General features: G+C 39.4%; 1 protein-coding gene across 1 annotated transcript in view; it reads right to left on the reverse strand.

The window, feature by feature from the left end:
• The window catches only part of EXOC4 (exocyst complex component 4), a 345,298-nt gene that overhangs the window by 318,639 nt on the left and 9,970 nt on the right, over nucleotides 1-16,689 (reverse strand). The window lies entirely within an intron of this gene.

Below are 16,689 nucleotides of genomic sequence, written 5' to 3' on the forward strand. Positions count from 1 at the left end.
AAACTATTTTGAAAACAACACTCATAATAGTACTGCTGCCATTTTTTAGTGAGAAAACAAATGAATTCTGCCTTACATTTCATTATTAAAGCAGAACTAAAGGTTTGTAAATTAACATTGCTGGCTTTAATTGGAGAAGTGATTTTGTATAACTTTCCTCCAATAAAACTGAATTTTTTTGCATGCCAGCAAAGTTTCTTCTAAAAGAATGCTGAGCCGTACATGCACAGCTCAGTATATATCCTCGGTATGCTGCAGTGGTGGGATAAATTAACTCATGTGTGGGAGTTACCTCATCCCAAACCAGCCAATCAAGATGGCCAAATATGCCAAACCTGGAAGTCTGGGCAGAGATGATAGTGGCAGGAACGGAGTGTCAAGGGAGATTATGGCCTTCACATCGCTGGAAGGGGTCTTTTTGGCAAGTAAGTCTACCATAAAGTGCAAATATTTTGTGCATAATTGATCTGCATTGATATATGAAGTGCAACACACTGTCCCCATGTACAGAGAGCCAGGTTTTCTCATGTACACAGAAGGAGGTGAAAAAATGGCCTCTTAGCTAGGCAGCTAGAGTAGATCAAGGAAGAGGTACAACAGCCTCGAGGGCCTTGCTGCTGCACCAGCACACCACCTGAGACACATATGCAAGAACTGAGAAGGCATATACAGTATGCTAGCTTTTTTTCCCTTGCAATTTTGCTCCATATACAGTGGCTTGCAAAAGTATCCACCGCCCTTGGCATGTTTACTATTTTGTTGCATTACCACCTGGAATTAAAATGGATTTTTATTTGGGTTACATGGAATGGACACACAAAATAGTCCAAAATGGTGAAGTGAAATCAATAAAATAAAAAACATTTTTAAATTATAAGAAATTAAACCGGAAAAGTGGTGCGTGCATATGTGCTCACCACCTTTGCTATGAATCCCCTACAAAAGATCTGCTGCAACCATGTACCTTCAGAAGTCACATAATTCGTTAAATAAAGACCACCTGTGGGCAATCTAGGTGTGTCTCATTCATTCTCTCTCTCATACATATACATACACACACACACAAAATTACATACATAAACCTGTTCTGAAAGGCAACACCACTGAGCAAGCAGCACCACCAAGCAAGCGGCACAATACAGGCCAGGGACAAAGTTGTGGAGAAGTACAGATCGGGGTTGGGTTATAAAAATATCTGAAACTTTGAACATCCCATTATTGAAAAATGGAAAGAATATGGCACACAACAAACCTGCCAAGAGAGGGCTGCCTACCAAAATGTATGGGGAAAAATTGCAGTGGCTAGATGTGCCAAGCTTATAGATGTACCCCAAGAGATCTGCAGCTGTAATTGCTGCAAATGGTGGCTCTACAAATTATTTACTTTAGGGGGTAAATAGTTATGCACTCAAGTTTTCTGTTTTGTTATTTTTTTTGTCTTAGTTCTTGTTTATATCACAATAAAACATATTTTGCATCTTTAAAGTGGTAGGCATGTTGTGTAAATCAAATGATGCAAACCCCCAAAAAACATTTTAAATTCTAGGTGGTAATGCACCAAAATAGGAAAAAATGCCAAGGAGGTGACAAACCAATGTAAAAAGTAGAAAATATGAAACTGTAGCCCTACTTTAATCATGCCAGATCCACTACTGTACACTAACAACAAACATTAGGGTTCCCCTAATATTCATTGTATACCGTATAGTCATTACTATTATTAGCAAAAATTAAAATCGATTTATTCAAGAAGGACCAAGACAGAGGATGAGTAGAAGCTTTTGCAAATGCATCATAATCTATATTTCTATAGTAACCGGCCTTCATTCTGCTGCAGTCATGACATAGGGGAGTATTTATACACAAGAGGGGACTTCAGCTTACAATTAAAAGCCCCAATTACGTAAGAAAACTATACCTAAAGTTCTAAACAACAGCTCTCCCTGGAAGGGTGGCTTCTGGGGAGGCTACTGAAATGGTCCAGTACTCCAACAAAAGTGGTGTAGACATTGCAATCAGGGCTCATTTAGAACAAAGCAAATCCAGTCAAACTACGTGTTTAGATACAAGAGGGATTCCAGTGAAAACTAAAAATTACTCAAAAAACAATACATAAACAATTTATCTATATTTTATCGCAGTTTCTTGATAATCAAATAAATATCTATGGACTTTAAAAGCTGGAGACAGCCTATCCACTGGCAGATTATTAGTAGAATATGTCTAAATTGACAGCAAACCAACATGTGAATGGGAAATATTAGACTTGCACTGCTATTAAACAAATTAGTGCCTGGTTCTGCAACAAAAGTGGTGTAGACACTGCAATCTGGGCTCATTGAGAACAATTGAAATCCAGTGAAAACAAAGAAACATTTTATTCAGCCTTAAGTAATGTAATAGACTACCCCCTTTCAGAACCCTTGCATATGAGGCAAGAACTTTGGTTTTCATCAGTATGCTGTTGTGCATTGTGTGACCACAATGTACAACAGCCCTCAGTTCCAGGCTATTCAGATAACAGGGTCCCCTGTTTTTATAAGATGAAATACTGTAGGTGTGAGGTTAAATGACACAAAAAATGCTTTAAAACATAATTATATGGCACAATTGTTAAAAACTATACAATTATTTTACTGGCCAAGTCATAAAAGTGGAAGAATCACCACTAAATTACTCTATAAACTTTTTGCCGTTTTATTAAAGCAATCAAGAAAAGTAAGAAGAAAGGGAACATTTGGCTATAAACAAATGTTCCAGTCAGCTGCCTATATTAGATCTAACCTTTTAATCACACAATTATTCTGCAATTATTCCTAGAGCTGTGTAAAGTTTATTAAAATAGGAGCTTCCCATGAAATATTTTTAAAGAAAAGAATGGGTAATTGAATGATGCATCTGACAAAACCAATCATAATAATTTCATATTTTTCTTAGCTTATTAGAAGAGACTTTGCCTAAAGTTAACATTTCACAGGCCTTTCACTGAAGATAACAACTATTTACCCATTTCTTAATCAAATACCAATTCTGAATTGTCCAGATTTGTGACAGGTTTACTTAAATGCTGTCTTACAAAGAACCTAACTGTATTTGGTATACTAAATTTAAAAGGGACTCTAAACTCCAGAGTTAAAACTTAAAAATGTACCTTAACTATTAACAAAAATTTATCTTACTTGTGTATCACTCAGCTGTAGATTCTCAAACCATCTCTGAATTGGTGCAGACACTGCACTTCCTTCTGGAGGGTGGCTACTTTTGTTCCCCATGATCCCTGTGTGTGTTGTCAAGTAGCCACCGCTCTAAGCTCCCTCCTGTGATGGACTACAATCTCAAAATATTTGTAAACTAAATGTGAGATTGTAGTGCATCACAGCTTGGAGAGGTGGCTACTTTACAACCCACACAGGGACCATGGAGAACCAAAGTAGCCACCTCCAGAGGAAAGAAATAGTGTCAGCATGAATTCAAGAATGATTTGAGGATCTACAGCCAAGTGATACACAAATAAACTACATTGTTTGTTAAACGTTAAGGTACTTAAATGCATTTTTTTAAAGATTTAACTGGTGTGTTTGGTGTCACTTTATTACATTGCTGTATAGTCTCCCTAGAGTTTAAGGCTTTGCAGATTCTAATCTTGTTATAACCCAAGAACCTGTATTCCAAGTTGGAAAAACCCCCAACCCCACCGCAAAACCATTGGCAAAACCCCCAACCCCACCTCCAACATCTAGCACCTAGTCCACGTAGTGAATCATCTATGCTACTGAACTATGGTGATATTGGTCTGTTTATGACTACCCTTAGTAAGAGAGTATTTACAGATATCAAGACTGACTGACGACTGCTTGCAATTACAGATTTCCATTTAACAGAGGCTTAACACTCTTGTTGACAAGTTATTAAAATATTCAAAAAGGGCCCCAATCCCTGTAATACTGACCTTTTCCCTTGGTCCTGCCACTCCTTTGATTGTAATTGCATCTGCCTTTGCCTTATTGGTAGCCAGCTGAACCCAAGATGACCAGCACACAATTAGGCTCATTCAACAAGATACTAAAACAAGCAACTGTAGCGGGTAAAGTGCAGAAACCTATAGCAACTAAATTTAATTCTTCTATACTAAACGTATAAAAAAAACAAGTTATTTAATTTTACTAGAGTCACAGCTAACAAATTATTGAAATATGGTTGCTATGTATTGCTGCACTTGGCATATTACAACGGCGGTTTTTGGACTGATATATTGAACAGCCCCCCTTGAATTGGGCTCATGACTTTTGGCCATGGTAATTATACTGAATATGCTGCTAAGATTAAACCCTTAATTGTCATTATTATTAAAACTCATTAACTAGAACATTTATCTGACATCAGATGAGGCCCCTCAAGCTAGACTTTTTTTTCCAGATAATCCAAATTCCCATTCTATCCTGTTTACTAAATCCAACAGAATACTTCTATTGCTACCACTAAAAACACCTAAACACCTATCAATATATGGAAAGTTCCCTTGTACTGACCTTGACTACCTTTCTACACAGTAATCACATTTGCGGTAAAATGCCACTTTTCTCATGTAAATGATTGGTAAATTGGCTAGTCTTATCCTATAAATCTCCTATAAATCAGAGCTCATAATGCAGATATTTCTCTTATGTAAATGGGATCAAGATCCATCTCAAGGGAAGAGGTGTGTTCTTATTGGTTTTAAAAAGAATGAAAAAATTTCATTTTACTCTCAACAATAAAGTCTACACTTGTGTATTTAAAGGGCTGGCACATGAATTAATACTTGGCTTCTGTCAGTGGATGTAATCTTATAATTTTAAACGCTTCTTTGCACATCCCCATGTGACCCAACAGTCTTATATCAGAGCAGGTATCTGGTTTTTACATATTGTTTTCACTCCCTGGGTTTATACTGTGCTAAGAAATGCCCAGTGCTCTGCAGCACATACAGAAACACACATATCTGCCTGTGGTGCTGACAAACGTACAATCTAATGTCTACAACACAGGCATACACGTATAGGGCATACCATGGGTCCAAAATGGTCAGGAATAAAATGACATACAATCATTTTTTTAGACTGCGCAAAGAAACTGGAGTAACCAGAAAAAACGGTGCCAACGTGAAAAAACACACAAACACAAGGCTTGGAAATCTCTTAGCAGCATTTCATGTACAATGGTTGGTAGCCTAGAACTATAGTCAACACTATGTAAAATATAAATACCATGTTAAAAACAATCTTTGTACAGGTTTGGTTTGAGACCTTTACCTACATATCTGTGAAGAAAGAAACAGTTATGTTACATATTTTAGGTTACAAATAAACAAATGGCAAGTTAAAACCAAAGCAAATTGATATAACTGAATCATAAACTATACTATACCTTTGAGAACACGTAATGCTCAAACAGTTAGCACCCGTAACAACAAAAGTTACAGAAGAGAAACTTGCAATCACCATACACTCTAAGAAATAATACAAGGAATTCTCTGAATGGTGGCAGTAATGAGCAAACGGCACCCTGCGTCCAGTGTGCAGAGGTGAAATGCTAGAGCTGCACCGGAAAGATCATGACTATAACTAAATGTAGTGCAGATTTGTACAGTGATGTTCAGCATCCCCAGGGGCCCTCCAGATACTTACAATGAGCCAATCAGTATAAAGTTTCAATAAAAGAACATTCCTGGAGTTGCACTTTCAATGCTTTCCCTTTGCTCCGATTCTCCCTGCATACATTTTGTAAAAACAATTGCATTCTAAATACCCTTTTTTTTTATTTTTAAGTTGTTCTATGCCGTCACTTGACCGCACAGCTCCAGCTAGTCTGGACAATGCTACTGAATCTCACACAGCTGTGATGTAATCCGCTGGCATCCTTAGCTCCAAAAGGTGTTGTTGAGATGTTGTTGGCCAGGAGAGAGTTCACGCCCACCAGACGCAGAGAGGAATGAGCTGGAGCGCAAGAGCTTTGGCAGTCAATTGGCTGCATAGAAAAACTTGAAAAAAAGTAGTCAGGAAGAGATTTATTAGAACATGTATGCAGGGATGATCAGAGTATAGGGGAGGCAACATTTATCAACTTATTGTGTAGCCTTTCCTTCTACGTTTTCTACTACAAAGCAGTTTTGTAGCGTTATCAGCAGGATACAAATTGAAAGCAATAAAAATGAATTTAATCTTCTACCCAAACACTTCAGCATCAAACTGTACCAACCTTTTCCAATTACTACTGAATCCATATGGCAGCTTCAAAGTCATAATAGGGATGATACCAAGCTAAAAACTGTTTCAGACACAGTTAACTACTAGTTTTTAATTAATCTGAATTCATTCAGATAAGAAGTCCTTTATTAGATGAGTTAACAGTCAGGTGGATCATCCACTTGGGAAATACTGTGCATGCTGCTGAATTAAGCAGAAGGGTAAATGGGTCCAGGGCCAAGAATGTATGAATGCAAATGTAGACAACCTATGCACACATAGTGGTAATGGGCTATGTTAATGATAATGGATTTGAATGTTGCACAGCGAAAGAAGTTGAGTGTTTCAATTAAACATGAATTTTGCACACTGGAAGATTATCAGTGGTCTTAACCGCTTTTACATATATGCACAAGGAAACTGCCAATATCAAAAATTTTATATATTTTATATGTAAATGACAGAATTCAAAAGTATGCATACCCTCGGAGAATAGGTAATATAGGTACCATTTTTAAAGAAAACATGAGTGAGCAGGCAAAACGCATTTCTTTTGGGATTCATATTCAACTGAATCATAACAGAATGGCACAATCATAAAACTAAACATTGCTACAAAAAAATAAAAATAATAAAATGACTCCAGTTCAAAAGTCTGCATAACCTTAGTTCTTAATACTGTGTATTGTTCCATTTAGCATCAATGACAGGGTGCAGTCTTTTGTAATAGTTGTCTGTAATTGCCCCGAATTCTTGCAGGTGGTATAGCTGCCCATTCGTCTTTGCAAAATGCCTGTAGGTCATGCAAAGTCTTTAGTCGTCTTGCATGACCCGCACGTTTGAGATCTCCCCAGAGTGGCTCGATGATATTAAGGTCAGGAGACTGTGATGGCCATTTCAGAACCTTCACCTTTTTCTGCTGTAACCACTGCAGGTTAATTGTCATGCTGGAAAGTCCAAGAGCGCCTTATGCGCAGCTTTCGTGCAGAAGAATTTAAATTGTCTGCCAGTATTTTCCGATAACATGCGGCATTCAATTTTCATAAGATTCCCCGTGCCTCACCCACCCCCAAACCATGAGTGGGCCACCACCATGCTTCACAGTGGAAATGGTATTCTTGTCGCTATAGGCCTTGTTGATCCCTCTCCAAACATAGCACTTATGGTGGTGACCATAAAGCTCTATTTTGGTCTCGTCACTCCAAATTACAGTGTGCCAGAAGTTGTGAGGTGTGTCAATGTGTTGTTGGGCATATTGTAACCGGGCTATTTTGTGGCATTGGACCAGTAAAGGCTTCTTTCTGGCAACTCGACAATGCAGCTCATTTTTGTTCATGTACCGTTGTATTGCGCTCCTTAAAACAACCACACCATCTTTTCCAGAGCAGCCTGCATTTCTCCTGAGGCGACATGTGGGTTTTCTTTGTATCCCAAACAATTCTACCAGTTGTGGCTGCAATCTTTCTTGGTATCAAGAGATCTCTGAATTTTTCACTTCTTAATAAGTGATTGAACAGTACTGACTGTCATTTTCAAGGCTTTGGATATCTTTTTATATCCTTTTCCATCTTTAAGTTCTATCACCTTGTTACACAGGTCTTCTGACAGTTCTTTTCTGCTCCCCGTTGCTCAATATCTAGCCTGATACACGGGACTATTTATACACAGACAATAAATCGCAATTTAAAAAGCCACAAATTTGGGAAATTAACTTTTAATTGCCATTTTAACCTGTGTGTGTCACCTTGTGAAAGGTTTTTGGCATGATTTGTCCTATTTTCAAAATCGATGCCAAAAAATTCATGATTTCTGCCAGGGCATGCAAACGTTTCAGCACAACTGTGTATATGCAAAGCATATTCCTCCCTGAAGCTTCTGATACTTTTAAATATAAATTCCAATAACTATTTACAATGCATGTAAAGCATGACCAGGTCACAAATTAAAAAAAATGAAAACTAAAGTCACCCTGTAAAAGATGACGATTAACTAATTCAGAACCGCCATCGTCAAAAAAACGCCATGTCCTAAAGTAGTTATACGAAGAACATGAACATTTTAAACAGCAGGCGATTGCTGTTCCGATACAAGCAATCTGGGGTCTATATAGCGGCGGAATGTGCTCCCCCTCTCCGCCGCCGGCTACTCCAGGCTCTGCTGTCCCCTGTGTTGGCCTGGGACTGGCACAGCAGGTCTCCCCTGACAGATCGGAGGTAGATCAGCAAGCTTCTAGCCACTGATCTCCCCTCTGATCACTGGACCTGGAAGTGATGTAATAGACACTGTGTACATTCTCTGGCTCTTAGAGCCAGGGGAAGAAGCTGGTAAAGCAGATCTCTGCTTCATCAGCTTCTTTAGGGAGCTAGGTGGCATTAGGGGTCTGAAAGACCCCTGATGTCACCATAAAGAGAACCTGTCACATTATATTTTCTATTACATAGGGGGCTTGCCAGCCCCCTATGTGAGAGCAATAAAGTTGTGTAAAAAAAAAATTAAAAGTGACATACAAAAAAAAATTAAAATGCAAAAAAAAAAAAATGTGTAAAGTTCCCCCCACGTGCACGCACATACAACACAAACATACGTCAGGTGCGCCCACGTGCAAAAACAAACATTGCACCATATATGTTACATATCGTGGCAAACGGAGTGAGATCAATAATTCTATAAATCACTGTGAACACTAAATTGATCCTGCACCACAGTGTCTACATAAATCCAACACTGACATCACTTGTAGGAGCCAGTGGCATGAGACCAGAGGAGCCTCTCATGTTTCAGTGCTGTAACCACAATGATCTCTTTAGATGTAAGAAAGAGGGGATTTGTTCTTTTTGACCCTAAGTGTAATGGAGCTATCTTCACAATGACCACCAATAAAGGAGGGCACTTTTTTGCCACTGACCAGCAATGTAAGGTGGCTCTTTTGTAGTCCTCTATAGGTGATGATATTCTTCATTGCTGTATAATGCATTGCTGGGATTTGTAGTGCTTTGTAGCTGATGGTATTCTGCATTGCTGTATAATGTATTGTTGGGATTTGTAGTCCCTCTATACAATGGCAGAACTACCAGGCTCACATAGTTGTATCTGCGACTGGGCCCTAGCACTCCACCACTTAGGGGGCCCAGACAGAAGGAAGGGGCCTCTGGTAACCGCCAACATTGCAGGTTCCTGGGCCCCCCTTTCTTCAGTCAGGGGCCCTCCATCCTTAACACTGTGCCTCGATCATGTGTATCACAAAGCTCTACAGCAACAAACCAAAGAAATGTGCAGTGTGGATGACAGACCCATTTTATTGACAGCAATGTGCCAAAAATATCAGGATATGTAAAAAGAAGAAAAAAAAAGGCAGAATTGCTGTTAGATATAACAAACAACTGGAATGTAATGTATTAATACAATATTCTGCTCTGTAAGCAACACCTTATTTTCTGGCAGTGCCCCTCCCGAGACTGGAGTCTGGATCCACCCTTGCCCACTAAATGAGGCTGCCGCTCCGGGATTTGAATCCTGTATACTGCAACCGCCGAGCGCTGAGAGCTGATTTCATGGAGGATGGCATTGGTGCCCGGCGGTTGCGGCATTCAGGATTGTAGGCAGCGTTGGACTACAGGTCGTAAGGCGCCAATTCCATCCGCAATAAATTAGTACAATAAAAAGGTATCAGTATCATTGCATACCGCATTACTCTTGAATTTTGTATTCTTATTTATATATACTTATTTAGGGTTTTTTTCAGTGGTATGATTTAGTGGTGAAGATGATTAGTTTTGACTGTGGTATCTTATGTGCCCCAATATATATTGTTCCTAGAGTCAGCACTGGAGCCAGGGTATACATGCTTCCACTGGCATTCACAGAAAAAGATCTCACTGCATGCAAATTACTGTTAATTACTGTTACTGTGAGACAAAGGCACCTCATAATCAAGGACTGTGTATTGTACAAGGGTCAACAAGAAGTTATTTGGATCAGAACCTGCCACCTGCAGCAGTTACTTAATGTTTGCTTTTGTTTTGCTTCTGCTGTGTGTAATATGCTGGCCATAAACTCTGAAAGTCTGCAATAATTCCACTAAACTACTGCAGACGAAAGGTAAAACCAGTTCCATAAAGCTGTCAGCATACTACTTCATGTTTACCCTATCCCACTGGGAAAAAGCTGCCATTCTTCTTTTAATAATTCTTTCCGGCATTAATCAGTCATTGTACATTAGAAGCAGCAGCTGGAGTGTTCTGAGTGATAATGAAACCTGCAACAAGCCATCTTCAGCCGTCTCTCCCAGACAATAAGGGAATTAAAATTTCAATTTAAATGCAGAGGTCTGAAACACACTTCAGTGGCAAAATTACTTCAATTAATGCGAACAGAATATAAATAGATGACAGCGCCAAAGGTGATGTAGCAAACTAAGAGTTGTGTCAATTAATGAACCCAATGCTAAGCCAGTGTGCCAGCTGCCAGAGGTGTGCGTCTCAGGATTTTAGTTCTGCTACACAAACTAACCATTAACCCATACATTCAAGCGTGTACCAGCATCAACTGCTACAGCATGAGCTACTCTGCTGCCAGAAAATACATTAATAAAACTGGGTTAAAAGGCAGCTCAATCCTACGAGGAAAAGCTCCATTATTGCTAATGTGGATTCCAAAATAGACAGAATAAAATACAGTACTACCTTCAACTGTTTTGTTTTGGAAAGAACTCGTCTAATTGAAAATTCATTCCATAGAGATACTGCCCAATGTCCAACAAAGTAATATATTTTGTGCCAGAGTGCACCTCCTTCTAAAAAATGCTAATTTAACTTATAAAGAGCAGAACATGGGGCAGTTCCAACTATACAATGGTACCAGACCTTTTCTACTGGTTCAGACTATAGAACATGCTAAAAGGAAGTGGCCACAATCTCCTCCCTAATTTTAATTCCTATTAGCAGAGCTGCTCTTTAAATAAACTCTCCTAACACATTTACCTGAGCCCTGATTCACACCAGATGTTGGATGTCAACGGAAGAAAACCCAAAAATGTATGGGTGTGAATGGGATAACTTCACACCACTGCGTTGTAATGCAGTGTGCTGGGAAAAAAAGCGGAGCATGTTCTACTTATTTTCAGTACAGCACATGTGTAAACGCATGTAAACACAGCGTAAATTAAAAAAAACAAAAAAAAAAATACAGAGTAGTCTACTCAGGACATGTGATTTAAAATAAAGATTGGCAAAAAAATAAAATGGCAACGGATGTCAATGGAGTACAAATTTGCAAGTAAATGGACCTTTAACTTCAATTTCTAGGTCCGATGAATGGACCCCAAGTGTTTTGTAGCTTAAAGCTCAAAGCTCCAAAACGCTCAATAGCCAAAATCCCATGCTTTTTAATTGTGCCTGTTCACATATGAATGCTCAGGCACCTGTAGCTTGACACCTGGAGCTCCAAAAGATACATCAGCTACCATGGAAGCAGAATGGGGGTTGTTGGTGACAAAGCAAGTGCCTGAAGTTAGCATTTTTTGTAAGGCTAAAAAACCATTTTATTCTCCTAGTACCTTAGCTTTCCACTGGCCACAACAAAAGCGCTCAAGACCCAATACGCCTGAAAGAATATGCAAAAATGCACAAATAAAACCCCTCCAAAATCATCTGCAAATGCTCAGAGTGAGTGCAGCCTTAAAGTGTATATATTCTCTAGCTGCTCTTAATATTAAATTATTCCTTCTCAAAGATCCCAAAAAACCACTAGAGCAGGATAACAAAAAACTTTGGTCCTCCAGCTGTTGTGGAACTACAAGTCCCATAAGGTATTGCAAAACTCTGAGAGCCACAGGTATGACAGATGTATGATGGAATTTGTAGTCTGGGAGGGTCGAAGTTTGGCTACCACTGCTCTGGTTTCAGTTTCTAACAGCTTACAATCACCTACTGAATGTTAACATTAGAAGGCTGCCGACTTCAATGTCAAAGTTGTAAACTGCAAAAATGACATTTGTCCACAATGCTTATAGACACAGAGATGAATGAGGGTTTGTTTCAAGTACGGTTACTGCTTGTTTAGAATATGTAAATACTTTAGTGTGAATGGCCGGGGCACTGCTTAACTTTAAAGGCTAATTTGCTTAGTCAGCTCTAAGGAATATCTTTCTGGTGTTATGGAGATGAGAAGAAAGTGAGATATTCTGTAGTCCTGAAGGGAAACCTGGGCAGGGCTGATAGTGCAGCATTAGCACTGTGTTGTCAGATAAAACATGAAGTTAGGAGCTCACTGGATTTCTGACAGATCAACAGCGTACCTGCAGCGTTTTAGAAGGATAAAACATGAGGAAATGTGCATGTCCTGCAATGAGCTGAAACTGAGTAATTTTCATTTTGTCTAGACATACACTTTAAAGTAAATCTGTCACAAACCTGAACAATGCAAACTAATCTGTTGATGAGAAAAAAAAAATGCATAAGCAGATATTGACCTCAGGGCCAAACTTGACCTTTTCAGGAAAAGATGAGATTTGCATATAAATTCTGCTGCCTATAATTTGGATCTGCTGATTGTTTTGACATGAGGTTTTCATTGAGGTTAACCTTTACAAATGCATTTTTCATTATATTCGCAGTTTGAAAGCCAAGATTTTTGAAAGGTTTACTTGAAGAATAAGGACCATAAAAAGAACCATATCAAAGATATTTAACCACTTCAGAATTCTGAATTTATGTCCTACATCCTGTCCTGAAGTGGTTAAAATAAACCCGCAGCAGTCATTAGCTTGTTTCCCGTCTGTTGAGGTAAAGTGATCTGGGAAGGTAGCTATAAAGATGAACGATTGCGTTAACATGATTTGGGGATTGCTGCCCCCCCAGGCTCTGTACTTGTTCAGCTAAATAAGAGGGTGGGGGAGACATCAGGGGTCTAATAGACCCCGATGCCTCTTTAAAAAGGAGTTAACGTGTACCCAATGTTATCACATGGGGGGCTTTGTTAGCCCCCTTGCAATAGCAAAAAGTTAAAGGAGAAATGTGGGGAGAGTAAAATATACTTAGAGCCGGTGTGGGGCACAACAGCTGTCGCACAGTGACTCTAACACCAAGAGCTGAACAATCATATAACCACTGTTAATCACCTCTTGGTGTCAACTACTTGCCCAAGGGCTAAAGCAGGGGCTGAATCTACTTTTGATCAAAACTAGGGATGCACCAATATCGTTTTTTGTACCGATACCGATATTTTGCTTTCGGTACTCACCGATACCGAGTACCGATACCGGTGCTGCTGCTGGCATGGAACTGGCATCCCGGGCGATCAGGAAGCCGGGCAGCGGGTAATGACCTGATTGGCCGGGAAGGCGGCTTCCCAGCCAATCAGCAAAGAGCTGGCATACCGGCCAATCTGGAAGCCAGGAGGTGGGTCATTACTTGCCACCCACCTTCCTGATTGCACGGGAAGCTGGCTCCATGGTCCACTATGGCACTGCCGGTCAGAGGAAATCTTCCTCTGACCGGAAGTTGCAGTATTGGGGGAAGGTATCGGAGCATTTGGGCGAGTACGAGTACACGACCAAATACTCAGCATTGGTATACTTGGTATCTGGGAGGCGGGGCCAGATTTGATCGGGTAATTCCATTTTCCCATATTATTTGGGAAAGTGAACTTCCCTTTAATGCACATTGTGTGTGTGTAAAAGAGTTCTGCTGCCTGGCTACCACAATATGGCACACAGTGGAATGGCGGCAGCACTCAACACGCATGCACACAATGCCCTACACGTGCGTTTATTTGCATGCGGATGGAGGGGGCAGCAGGGTTGGTTTTTAAAAAAACATGAGTTGATTACCTGATAACTCTGTTTCCAGGAATCTTCCAGGACAGCCATCGAGATATAGGCTCCGCCTGCCTGCAACAGGAAACACATCAACCACATTAAATAAATAGAATTTTTTTTTTACAATTTTATATATTTTATTTTTCTTTTTACTTTTTTCCCCACTTAATTGTATTCCTATCACACAGGGGCTTACAAGCAGGTTCTCTTTATGGAGCCTGCCCTCCAACACAGATCTGTGCAGTTTCTGACAATTGAGACCGTTGACGCTGTGATTGACGCTGTGATTACAGCGCTCCAGTCTCACTGATCACACAGGGCAAAGCGAAGAACAGGCGTTCTTCGCTCTACTCCCCACTCTCCATCCTGAGCTCATGTGGCGGGGGACACAAGACCAGGTTAAAGCCATGAACAATGTATCAACACAGTTATCTAGAGACGCTCTCTTTTGAAACCTTAATTAGATCTAGTTTTATAAGCGCTGCTCAAACTGTTGGTGATATATATATATCCTGTATAATAATAACAACCAATTCTATCTTTTGGTTGACTATTATTCCAGGTAGTCTTTGTAAATAGGTGTCTTGTCTGGTCGCATCTGCACATAGATGATCTATAACTCCTTTAGATGGATGAACATTTATTGGACTCTCCTGACAGGAATGTGGCTTTCCCTGGTAAGCAGCTATTTATAAGTTATTTTCATCAGTGATAAATGTTGGTGTTGGTACCATTACTATCTGGGATAAGCAGCAACATATGATAAATGAAGAAATACTGGTTAAATAGGTATGTCTTTGATATTTGTTAGAACACTAATCCCATCGTATGCATTTATGGGGACCTTGATTAATTGAATATATATACCTTATTAGAGATCACTGCATGGCAGATTACATACAATTCTTTGTCTCAGAGCCCGCCCGCACACCAAGTGACGCCTTTGTGTGGGTGACTCCCTATACCCCAGACTTCAATTGAGGTCTATATGTAAAATATACATATTGTGAGATATAGTCATGTAAATATAGAAGATGAAATAATGTTTGATATATGTCTATATACTTTCAGTCCTATCTTAAATCTTCTCCTGAAGAAGGGGCACTGTCGGTGAAACTCGTTGAGCGCAATCCTTCCACACACCCAGCAGTGAGTTACAGTATCGACTATACCCATCTATAATGAATGATGAACATAGGAAGTAGTGTTTAATTATAATCAAGAGGTGTTTCTGTGTGGAAAGATGGGAGAGGCAAGGGGGCAATTCGGAGGAGCTGTGTGTGTTTTTTTATCATGATTTTATGTTTTTATTGGATTATTAATTGATGGTGTTCAATAAAATGTGTCATAGCTTAAAAGCCGACCCTGTGGGTGCCTAAAAAGTTCATCATTGTATATACTTTAAACGAACTTCAGTTACAGTATCTAGTTATCCAAGGTATTACGATTCTGAATTTGGGGCTCATGCAAATCAGTGCAGCTACAGAGGTTGTCTAAAACCATGTCAGCACTACTAGGTATTGTCTTACCTGTAAACTGCTTAACATTTGCTTTGGCATGAACAGCTGTTTACAGGAGTGTAAGTCTAACAAGCACCTACTCCTAGGCCTACCAAAACCCAAAAGCTATTCACTGCATTCACATTAATTTAAGGGCTGTAGAAAACTAATGTTTTTACTGAGGGAATTTCCGGGCTGAACAATTCACATGATGCAGACTTATCTGGATCTGCAAACGCATCAAAAACGCATCTAAAAGACTAGCGTGCGTGTGCAGAAACCTGACCGGATCTGCTCTGCATTTGGTGTGAACAAGGCCTTAATGCATTATAGGCACGTTTACAAATATCGCATTTTTAAATGCACATGTTTTGGTCGTCTGGAATTTTGATTTAAGCGGGAAAACAAACATTCACTTGACTAGCCAATAATATAATATATTGTTTAGCAGCTCTAATTAACCAGTGAGAGGCTGTTTATATGCGTTTGTTTATTTATTTGCCTATATAAATTTAGTGAGGTATTACAGGTTCACAAGACTGATCTGTCAACTAAAACGTTAGCAAGAAATGTGATATTAGCATTTAAACCAAAGCTCAGTCCAATATATCTAGGTACCTTTAAAGCGACAATAAACTAAGGAGTCAAAATTTTAAAATGCATTCAAGTACCTTAATTATTAACATAGCTCTGTATCACCGGGCTGTAGATCATCAAATAATCTCTGAATTCATGCTGACACTGTCCTTTCTTCTGGAGGGTGGTTCACTGCTCCAAGCTCACTCCCATGATGGACTACCAGCTCACTTTTAGTTTACAAATTTGTATTGAGATGGCAGTCTATCACAGGAGTGGGCTTGGAGCGGGGACTACTTTACAGCGCACACATAAGATACATTTTTGTTAATATAAAAGCATTTTTTTAAGATTTAACTCTTGAGTTTATTTTCACTTTAAGTCCTAATTCAGAATCTTACAGTGACACAGTAAAAAGTATTGCTGGAACACCTGAGAGCTTCAAACTATACTTCATTTAAATTTCACCAACTATGGAGATATTTTAACTACACACACACACACACACACACACACACACACACACACACACACACACACACACACAAACAAAAAAACAAAATGAATGTCTCCA

Source organism: Nanorana parkeri, unplaced genomic scaffold (genome assembly GCF_000935625.1).
Source record: "Nanorana parkeri isolate BGI_ZX_2015 unplaced genomic scaffold, ASM93562v1 scaffold27, whole genome shotgun sequence".
Taxonomy (NCBI): Eukaryota; Metazoa; Chordata; class Amphibia; order Anura; family Dicroglossidae; genus Nanorana; species Nanorana parkeri.